This window comes from Odocoileus virginianus, unplaced genomic scaffold (assembly GCF_023699985.2).
Source record: "Odocoileus virginianus isolate 20LAN1187 ecotype Illinois unplaced genomic scaffold, Ovbor_1.2 Unplaced_Scaffold_29, whole genome shotgun sequence".
NCBI lineage: Eukaryota > Metazoa > Chordata > Mammalia > Artiodactyla > Cervidae > Odocoileus > Odocoileus virginianus.
In genome coordinates, this window is record NW_027224291.1 from 15,999 (window position 1) to 26,803 (window position 10,805).

Here is a 10,805-nt window from a genome sequence, read left to right on the forward strand (position 1 = left end):
AAAGAGGACACAAGCAGATGGAGAAATATACCGTGTTCATGGATTGGAAGAATCAATATTGTCAAAATGGCTATACTACCCAAAGTAATCTATAGATTCAATGCAATCCCTATCAAACTACCAACAGTATTTTTCACAGAACTAGAACAAATAATTTCACAATTTGTATGGAAATACAAAAAACCTCGAATAGCCAAAGTAATCCTGAGAAAGAAGAATGGAACTGGAGGAATCAATCTGCCTGACTTCAGACTCTACTACAAAGCCACAGTCATCAAGACAGTATGGTACTGGCACAAAGACAGAAATATAGACCAATGGAACAGAATAGAAAACCCAGAGATAAATCCACGGACCTATGGTCACCTTATCTTCGACAAAGGAGGCAAGGATATACAATGGAAAAAAGATAACCTCTTTAACAAGTGGTGCTGGGAAAACTGGTCAACCACCTGTAAAAGAATGAAACTAGAACACTTTCTAACACCATACACAAAAATAAACTCAAAATGGATTAAAGATCTAAATGTAAGACCAGAAACTATCAAACTCCTAGAGGAGAACATAGGCAAAACACTCTCCGACATAAATCACAGCAGGATCCTCTATGACCCACATCCCAGAATTTCAGAAATAAAAGCAAAAATAAACAAATGGGACCTAATGAAACTTAAAAGCTTTTGCACAACAAAGGAAACTATAAGCAAGGTGAAAAGACAGCCCTCAGATTGGGAGAAAATAATAGCAAACGAAGCAACAGACAAAGGATTAATCTCAAAAATATACAAGCAACTCCTCCAGCTCAACTCCAGAAAAATAAATGACCCAATCAAAAAATGGGCCAAAGAACTCAACAGACATTTCTCCAAGGAAGACATACAGATGGCTAACAAACACATGAAAAGATGCTCAACATCACTCATTATCAGAGAAATGCAAATCAAACCACAATGAGGTACCATTATACGCCAGTCAGGATGGCTGCTATCCAAAAGTCTACAAGCAATAAATGCTGGAGAGGGTGTGGAGAAAAGGGAACCCTCTTACACTGTTGGTGGGAATGCAAACTAGTACAGCCACTATGGAAAACAGTGTGGAGATTTCTTAAAAAGCTGGAAATAGAACTGCCATATGACCCAGCAATCCCACTTCTGGGCATACACACCAAGGAAACCAGATCTGAAAGAGACACGTGCACCCCAATGTTCATCGCAGCACTGTTTATAATAGCCAGGACATGGAAGCAACCTAGATGCCCATCAGCAGACGAATGGATGAGGAAGCTGTGGTACATATACACCATGGAATATTACTCAGCCACTAAAAATAATTCATTTGAATCAGTTCTAATGAGATGGATGAAACTGGAGCCCATTATACAGAGCGAAGTAAGCCAGAAAGATAAAGACCATTACAGTATACTAACACATATATATGGACTTTAGAAAGATGGTAACGATAACCCTATATGCAAAACAGAAAAAGAGACTCAGATGTATAGAACAGACTTGTGGACTCTGGGAGAAGGCGAGGGTGGGATGTTTCAAAAGAACAGCATTGAAACATGTATATTATCTAGGGTGAAACAGATAACCAGCTCAGGTTGGGTGCATGAGACAAGTGCCCGGGCCTGGTGCACTGGGAAGACCCAGAGGGATCGGGTGGAGAGGGAGGTGGGAGGGGGGACCGGGATGGGGAATACATGTAAATCCATGGCTAATTCATTTCAATGTATAACAAAAACTACTGTAATGATGTAAAGTAATTAGCCTCCAACTAATAAAAAAAAAAAAATAAATAAAATCCCATGGCCCTGTCTTTTAACATGATAGGTTTACTGCCTCCCTAGGCCCTCCCCCTTTTGGAAGATACTTTTTTTTTTCCATCTATTTTTATTAGTTGGAGGCTAATTACTTTACAATATTGTAGTGGTTTTTGCCATACATTGACATGAATCAGCCATGGATCTACATGTGTTCCCCATCCTGAACCCCCCTCCCACTTCCCTCCCCATCCCATCCCTCTGGGTCATCCCAGTGCACCAGCCCTGAGCACTTGTCTCATGCATCCAACCTGGACTGGCGATCTGTTTCACACTTGATAATATACATGTTTCGATGCTATTCTCTCTAAACATCCCACCCTCGCCTTCTCCCATAGAGTCCAAAAGTCTGTTCTATACATCTGAGTCTCTTTTTCTGTTTTGCATATAGGGTTATCGTTACCATCTTTCTAAAGTCCATATATATGTGTTAGTATACTGTATTGGTGTTTATCTTTCTGGCTTACTTCACTCTGTATAATGGGCTCCAGTTTCATCCATCTCATTAGAACTGATTCAAATGTATTCTTTTTAATGGCTGAGTAATATTCCATAATGTATATGTACCACAGCTTTCTTATCCATTCGTCTGCTGATGGGCATCTTAGGTTGCTTCCATGTCCTGGCAATTATAAACAGTGCTGCGATGAACATTGGGGTACACGTGTCTCTTTCAGTTCTGGTTTCCTTGGTGTGTGTGCCCAGGAGTGGGATTGCTGGGTCATATGGCAGTTCTAGTTCCAGTTTTTTAAGGAATCTTCACACTGTTCTCCATAGTGGCTGTACTAGTTTGCATTCCCACCAACAGTGTAAGAGGGTTCCCTTTTCTCCACACCCTCTCCAGCATTTATTGCTTGTAGACTTTTGGATAGCAGCCATTCTGACTGGCATGTAATGGTACCTCATTGTGGTTTTGATTTGCATTTCTCTGATAATGAGTGATGTTGAGCATGGAAGATACTTTTAAAAATGTTAAATGCTTTGTCTTGACAGGAGCCATGTGCTAAGAAAGGATGGAACAGAAAAATGGAAATTCTTTCACTAGGTTTATCCTACTGGGTTTCTCTGCCAGACCTCAACTGGAACAAGTTCTCTTTGTGGTCCTTTTGATCTTCTACATCTTCACTTTGCTGGGAAACACAACCATCATTGCATTGTCCTACTTGGACCCACGTCTTCACACCCCTATGTACTTTTTCCTCTCTAACCTGAGCTTTCTGGACATGTGCTACACCACCAGCATTGTTCCCCAGTTCCTAGTTAATCTCAGTGGAGCAGACAAATCCATCTCTTTCCGCGGCCATGTAGCTCAGTTCTTCATCTATCTGGGACTGCATGCACAGAAGGCTTTCTCTTAGAATACATGGCATTTGACCGCTATGCCGCTGTTTGCAGGCCCCTTCACTACACGGTAATCATGCACCCTGGTCTGTGTGCCCTGATGGCTTCTGCTTCATGGATCACTGGTTTTGCCAACTCCTTATTGCAGACAGAGCTTGTCTTCCTTTTACCACTTTGTGGGAGAAATAAATTAGACCACTTCTTTGTGAAATCCCTCCTTTTCTCAAACTTGCCTGTGTTGACACCACTATGAATGTGTATGTGACCTTCTTTGGCAGTGTCATCATACTTCTCACACCTGTTGCCTTAATTTTGTTCTCCTATGGTCGAATTGTCAGGATGGTCTTAAGAATAAAGTCCACTGCAGGGGGGAGAAAAGGGCTTGGCACATGTGGATCCCACCTCACGGTGGTCTCCCTGTTCTTTGGCACAGCCATCTATGTGTATTTTCAGCCCAGCAGCAACAACTCCCAGGATCAGGACAAGTTCATGTCTCTCTTCTACACTGTCATTATCCCCATGACCAACCCCCTCATTTATACGCTGAGGAACAGGGATGTGAAGGGAGCGATGAAGAAGGTGCTTTGGAAGGACTCTGACTCCAGATGATGGCTGAGAAAGACAGTTTAATGGAAGGAATTGAATGTCAGAACTCTTTAGATGTATGTGTGTGTCCCCAATGAGTCATCTAAAATTTCCTTGGATAATTCTGAGGGAATTTCTTTACTTCAGTGTGGTGCATCGGTGCTCAGTCATGTCCAACTCTTCGACCCCATGAGCTGTAGGCGACTAGGTTCCTCTGTCCATGAAATTTCCTGGGTAAGAATACTGGGGTAGGTTACCATTTCCTTCTCCAGGGTATCTTCCTGACCCAGGGATTGAACCTGTGTCTCCTGCATTGACAGGTGGATTCTTTATCACTGAATCACCAGGGAAGCCCTTCTTCACTTCATTCTCTTAAAAAAATGAGTGCTCCAAACCTGGTTAATGGATTCATTCCAACATCCAGAGATATGATTCACTGTTCCTGGAGCATCTACATTAAAAAAAAATTTTAAGCAGTTTGAATTAATATAGAATATCTCATCTCAAAATACACCTAAAGAACATAGAAAATATTTTGAGCTGAAAACAACTAAGAAGCAGTAAATGCTGAAAAAGCGCACCATTTTCTGCCTAAAGCAGCACACATTCTCCTTTTCATATAGACTCTTATCAACCCATCACAAAAAACTGGAAAATTCTTAAAGAGATGGGAATACCAGACACCTTGACCTGCCTCCTGAGAAATCTGTATGCAGGTCAAGAAGCAACAGTTAGAACTGGACATGGAACAACAGGCTGGTTCCCAAATTGGGAAAGGAGTACGTCAAGGCTGTATATTGTCACCCTGCTTATTTAACTTATATGCAGAGTACATCATGAGAAATGCTGGACTGGATGAAGCACAAGCTGGAATCAAGATTGCCAGGAGAAATATTGATAACCTCAGATATGCAGATGACACCACCCTTATGGCAGAAAGTGAAGAAGAACTAAAGAGCCTCTTGATGAAAGTGAAAGAGGAGAGTGAAAAAGTTGGCTTAAAACTCAACATTCAGAAAACTAAGATCATGGCATCTGGTCCCATCACTTCATGGCAAATAGATGGGGAAACAGTGGAAACAGTGACAGACTTTATTTTTGGGGGCTCCAAAATCACTGCAGATGGTGACTGCAGCCATGAAATTAAAAGACGCTTGCTCCTTGGAAGGAAAGTTATGACCAACCTAGACAGCATATTAAAAAGCAGAGACATTACTTTGTCTGTCTAGTCAAAGCTATGGTTATTCCAGTAGTCATGTATAGATGTGAGAATTGGAGTATAAAGAAAGGTGAGCGCCGAAGAATTGATGCTTTTGAACTGTGGTGTTGGAGAAGATTTGCACTGCAAGGAGATCCAACCAGTCTATCCTAAAGGATAGGAAATAGAAAGTCCTGAATATTCACTGAAAGGACTGATGCTGAAGCTGAAATCCAGTACTTTGGCCATCTGATGCGAAGAACTGACTCTTTGGAAAAGACCCTGATGCTGGGAAAGATTGAAGGCAGGAGGAGAAGGGGACGACAGAGGATGAGATGGTTGGGTGGCATCACTGACTCAATGGACATGAGTTTGAGTAAACTCTGGGAGTTGGTGATGGACAGGGAGGCCTGGCGTGCTGCAGTCTGTGGGGTCGCAAAGAGTCAGACACGACTTAGTGACTGAACTGAACTGAACTTACCAACCCAGGGATGGCACCAGAGGAATCTACAAACAAACGTTCTTAAACTAACCCTTATTCCTATGAAGGAAGATAAGTACTACCCAGCTATGGTTGGGCCACCCCTAGTTCAAACCCCTTTGTCTTGTCAATTCTTCACAAATATATTGGTTCTTTGTCTAAAAGGTGAATAAGCTTACTGGTTTGGGTTTTTCATTCTCTCGTGAAAGATCCCATGAACATGTAAAGTTCAATAAGATTTGTATGCTTTTCTTCTGCTTATCTGTCTTTGTCAGTTTAATTTTCAGACCCAGCCAGGGACCCTAAGACGGTGGAGGAAATTTTTTTACCTTCCCTACAGGCTGCACTGGTTTTTATTATTTGCATCCCTATTTGGGAACATTATCCCATTTCTACTTGCAAAGAGACATGTAGGAACATACTATGAAGTACAGCAAAAATAAAAGCATGGAACCATTGACACAGTAAGGTATATTAGTATTTTAGAATCATCTGACAATTGCTAAAGAGATATCACTTTTTTTTTTTTGCATTTTGATTGTGGCTTTATTATAAAGCCCATGGGTTGAATGCATTAGCTTTTTTAGAGAAATAGGTGGAGGCAGCTGTGAAAAAACATTTAGGCTCAAAGAAAAACTTTCTGATACCAATCCTGATAAAGCCATTCAGAAATTAGGCCCAGTTGTGATTTCACTAGTGTGGCAGCCATATAATGTAGCATCTCTTTTCGCGAAGGCTCTAGACAGGAAGCACTGAGTGAAGGGTGTGATTCACTGCTGCCAGTGACAGTGGCAGCCACTAGCTGTAATAACACCAGGTAGTACTTACATATAGTTTTGCATTTAGCCTGAAAAATGCTGATGTGAGGCATGGGAATTCATCATTTTAACCTTCTTCCCTTCTAAAAATGACCTTTAAGAACATTATCATGTCTGAGTAGTACATGACCTAAGTTCTATTTCATATTCTACACATTTCACTGACAGTAATTCAGCAAAATTTCAAAGAGTAAAATGTATTTAGATTACTGTCCTTATACCATTTTACAAATTCTTTGATTCAAGCATCAATTGGTCAGGGCCTTTGTATCTCACATCTAGCAAAGGCCCCATATATATTCTAAAAATGTGAAAAATAGTCCCTTGTTTCCATGAAACCCCATGTTTTGCAGATACTTACTCAAATAAATTTGCCTGGAAAAAATTTAAATAAATAACATACATATTAATTTTGAAAGATTCTATTCACCTAAGCTTTACAAGCAGCCATCTCCCTACGAAATAAACTCTTACAATTCTGAATTATGAATAATAAATATAAACATCCTAGAAAATTTCAATCTGACATTCTAGCCCTTAGATCCCTGATCAAGTTCAGTTTGTAGTATACACTGCAACATGCTACATTTTGACTTGTACTTGGATTTAATAACATAAATAATATATTATATGTTAATATATTATTGCACATACATAAATAAATATATACACATTTACAAAGCATGCATTCCACACGCAGTCTCTTGTAGGTCAATCTCTTAATTCTTTCTGAAGATGATTAGTAGAAGAATATATGTTTCCTTTAGCTCTATATTACTTAGAAGTTATACCCTTATATATAATGCAATTTCTATGATTTCTGAAATAAGTACAAATAAGTACAAAGTGAATGTTGGGCCACAGTCTATTCCTGCAAGTCACACTGAAAAGAAAAAACAGTTAACGTGGAGGTGGTAGGTGTATGCTTTTGTTAGAATCTTACAACACTAAAGTTCTCCATGGAACAAGTTGTTGCTGTTCGGTCTCTTAGTCATGTCTGACTCTTTGTGACCCCATGGACTGCAGCATGCCAGGCTTCCCTGTCCTTCACTATCTCCTGGAGTTTGCTCAAACTCATGTCCATTGAGTCAGTGATGTCATCCAACCATCTCATCCTCTGTCACCCCCTTCTCCTCCTGCCTTCAGTCTTTCCCAGCATCAGGGTCTTTTCCAATGAGTCAGCTCTTCACATCAGGTGGCCAAAGTATTGGAGCTTCAGTATCAGTCCTTCCAATGAATATTCAGGGTTGATTCCTTTAAGGATTGACTGGTTTGATCTCCTTGCTGTCCAAGGGACTCTCAAGAGTCTTCTCCAGCACCACAATTCGAAAGTATCAGTTCTTCGGCTCCTCAGCCTTCTTCTTCTTCTTTGTGGTCTAACTCTCACATCTGTACATGAATACTGGAAAAACCATCAGTTCAGTTCAGTTCAGTTGCTCAGTCATGTCGGACTTTTTGCGACCCCATGAATTGCAGCACGCCAGGCCTCCCTGTCCATCACCAGCTCCTGAAGTTTACTCAAACTCATGCCCATCGAGTCGGTGATGCCATCCAGCCATCTCATCCTCTGTCATCCCCTTCTCCTCCTGCCCCCAATCCCTCCCAGCATCAGGGTCTTTTCCAATGAGTCAACTCTTCGCATGAGGTGGCCAAAGTACTGGAGTTTCAGCTTCAGCATCAGTCCTTCCAATGAACACCCAGGACTGATCTCCTTTAGGATGGACTGGTTGGATCTCCTTGCAGTCCAAGGGACTCTCTCTCAAGAGTCTTCTCCAACACCACAGTTCAAAAGCATAAATTTTTCGGCATTCAGCTTTCTTCACAGTCCAACTCTCACATCCATACATGACTACTGGAAAAACCATAGCCTTGACCAGACGGACCTTTGTTGGCAAAGTAATGTCTCTGCTTTTTAACATGCTATCTAGGTTGGTCATAACTTTCCTTCCAAGGAGTAAGCGTCTTTTAATTTCATGGCTGCAATCACCATCTGCAGTGATTTTGGAGCCCCCCAAAATAAAGTCTGACACTGTTTCCACTGTCTCCCCATCTATTTCCCATGAAGTGATGGGACCAGATGCCATGATCTTAGTTTTCTGAATGTTAAGCTTTAAGCCAACTTTTTCACTCTCCTCTTTCACTTTCATCAAGAGGCTTTTTAGTTCCTCTTCACTCTCTGCCGTAAGGGTGGTGTCATCTGCGTATCTGAGGTTATTGATATTTCTCCGGCAATCTTGATTCCAGCTTGTGCTTCTTCCAGCCCAGCGTTTCTCATGATGTACTCTGCATATAAGTTAAATAAGCAGGGTGACAATATACAGCCTTGAGGTACTCCTTTTCCTATTTGGAACCAGTCTGTTGTTCCATGTCCAGTTTTAACTGTTGCTTCCTGACCTGCATACAGATTTCTCAAGAGGCAGGTCAGGTGGTCTGGTATTCCCATCTCTTTCAGAATTTTCCACAGTTTATTGTGATCCACACTGTCGAAGGCTATATGTATACTTTGTTGTCAAAGTGATGTCTCTGCTCTTTAGTCTACTGTCTAGGTTTGTCATAGCTTTTCTTCCAAGGAGCAAGCGTATTTTAATTTTGTGGTTCAGTCACCATCCATAGTGGAACAAATTATATCCCTTATTGCCATAATAAATATACATAAATTTTTTGAAATTTTGAAGTGCCATTCTTTCAGGTCCTGAATTGAGCAATGTAATAAGCAGAAAAAATGTACAAATTGAAGAAATTTAACGTATTACCACATATCTTGGAAAGATGGCAGTATCAGCAGTGGCATGATTTTTTTCCTTTCCTGTCTCCTTTACTTCCTTCTTTTCCACTTCCTTTCTTCCTTCCTCCTTTCCTCGCCCTTCTCTTCCTTCTTCCATTTTTTCTTTTCATTTTTATTGAGGTATAGTTGATGTACAGTAATCTCACAAATTTAAAGAATACATTTAATGTTTTGATATATGTATATGTTTTCATCAATGCCATTTAAAACATTGAGGAAAGTCATTTGTATGACTAGTTTGCTGGGAATTTTTGTCAGGATCAGATGTTGAATATTATCAAATGTTTTTTCTGCATCTATTAAGATGATCACATGATTTTTCTTTTTTTAGTTTGTTAATATGGTGAAGTACATTGATTATTTTCAGGTCAGATAAGGCACATTCAGATTGATATAGACATAGACTACTTTCACTGATTTTCACCTGTTTAACTGCATTCCTGGGATAAGCCCCATCTGATTATATTTTCATTTATGTATCAATTTTTCGATTCTATTTGTTAAAACTTTGCTTTGAATTTTTGCATCAATGCTTATAAAGGATATTAATCCGTAGTTTTTTTTGGACAAATTATACATCTGTGTAACAGTCACTTAGATCAAGATATAGAGTGTTTATATCACTGAAAAAATTCCTTCATGTTCCCACCTTGTCAAAATCCCCAAAGAAAATCATTGTTCTGCTTTCTATTATCTTATCTTAGTCTTTTGACTACCTGGAAGTTCATATAATTAGAATCACATGGTATCCATACTTTTGTTTTTGACCTCCCATGCAACAGCAAGTTTTTGAGGTCCATCCATATTGTTGCATGGATCAATAGATTGCTCATTTTCATTGATGAATGGAACTACATTTGGTGGCTTATCACATTTTATCTATTTTTTCATTGTAGATTTTTGCATTGTTTTTGGTTTTGTGCTGTAATGAACAAAACCTCTGTGAGGCTTCTCTCACACAAATCTTTTTTATGGACATTTGTTTTCATTTCTCTGAGGGAAATACACAGGAGTGTAAAATAATCATAGAGGATATGTGCTTAATTTTATTAAAAAGATAGCCAAACACTTTCCCAGAAGCATTAAATTAATAAATAATAATAATAATTAAAAATAATAATAATAAGTTAAATTCAAGAGCAACATATGAGGGTACCAGTTGCTCTGCATCTTTACTAATATTTGGTATTTTATGTTTTAATTTAGCTATTTTAATGATTATAAAGTAGTGTCTTGTGGTTTTAATTTTAATTTTCATGAAGATGAAAATAACAGGCACCTTTTCATGTATTTTTTGCCATGCATACATCTTACTTTGTGAAAAGTCTGGTTTTAGCTTTTTTCCCACTTTTCACTCAGTTGTTTGCCTTTTTATTATTTGTACACATTCTTGATATATCCTGGATACAAATCTTTATATATATTGATTCATGGTTTTAATGATTTATGAGGTTGCAAAGAGTCAGACATGACTGAGCAAATGAACTGATTGTTTTATTGGATTTCAGTTAGATGTAGACAACTGAAAAGAAAGAGAAAAGAGGATTTGAAGTGTCAAGCATAAGATATTTTGAAAATTAAGTTTTATCTAAATTTACCTATTATCTAATCAGGATCATATTTGGCCTTTATAGTACATATTTCCAAATTCCATCCCTGGAGGTTTTTATTGGGTTAGTAGAAATGTTTAAATAAATTAAAAATTTTCAATTTAAGAATTATTTATTTCTATTAACTGAGTAAAGGAAGCAACCATAAAACTAGTCACTGTCACC

At 39.0% G+C, this 10,805-nt stretch overlaps 1 pseudogene; it reads left to right on the forward strand.

Annotated features, from left to right (window-relative positions):
• The first annotated feature begins 2,835 nt into the window (after window positions 1-2,835).
• Window positions 2,836-3,772, forward strand: LOC110121899 (putative olfactory receptor 2B8; annotated as a pseudogene).
• The last annotated feature ends 7,033 nt before the right edge of the window (window positions 3,773-10,805 follow it).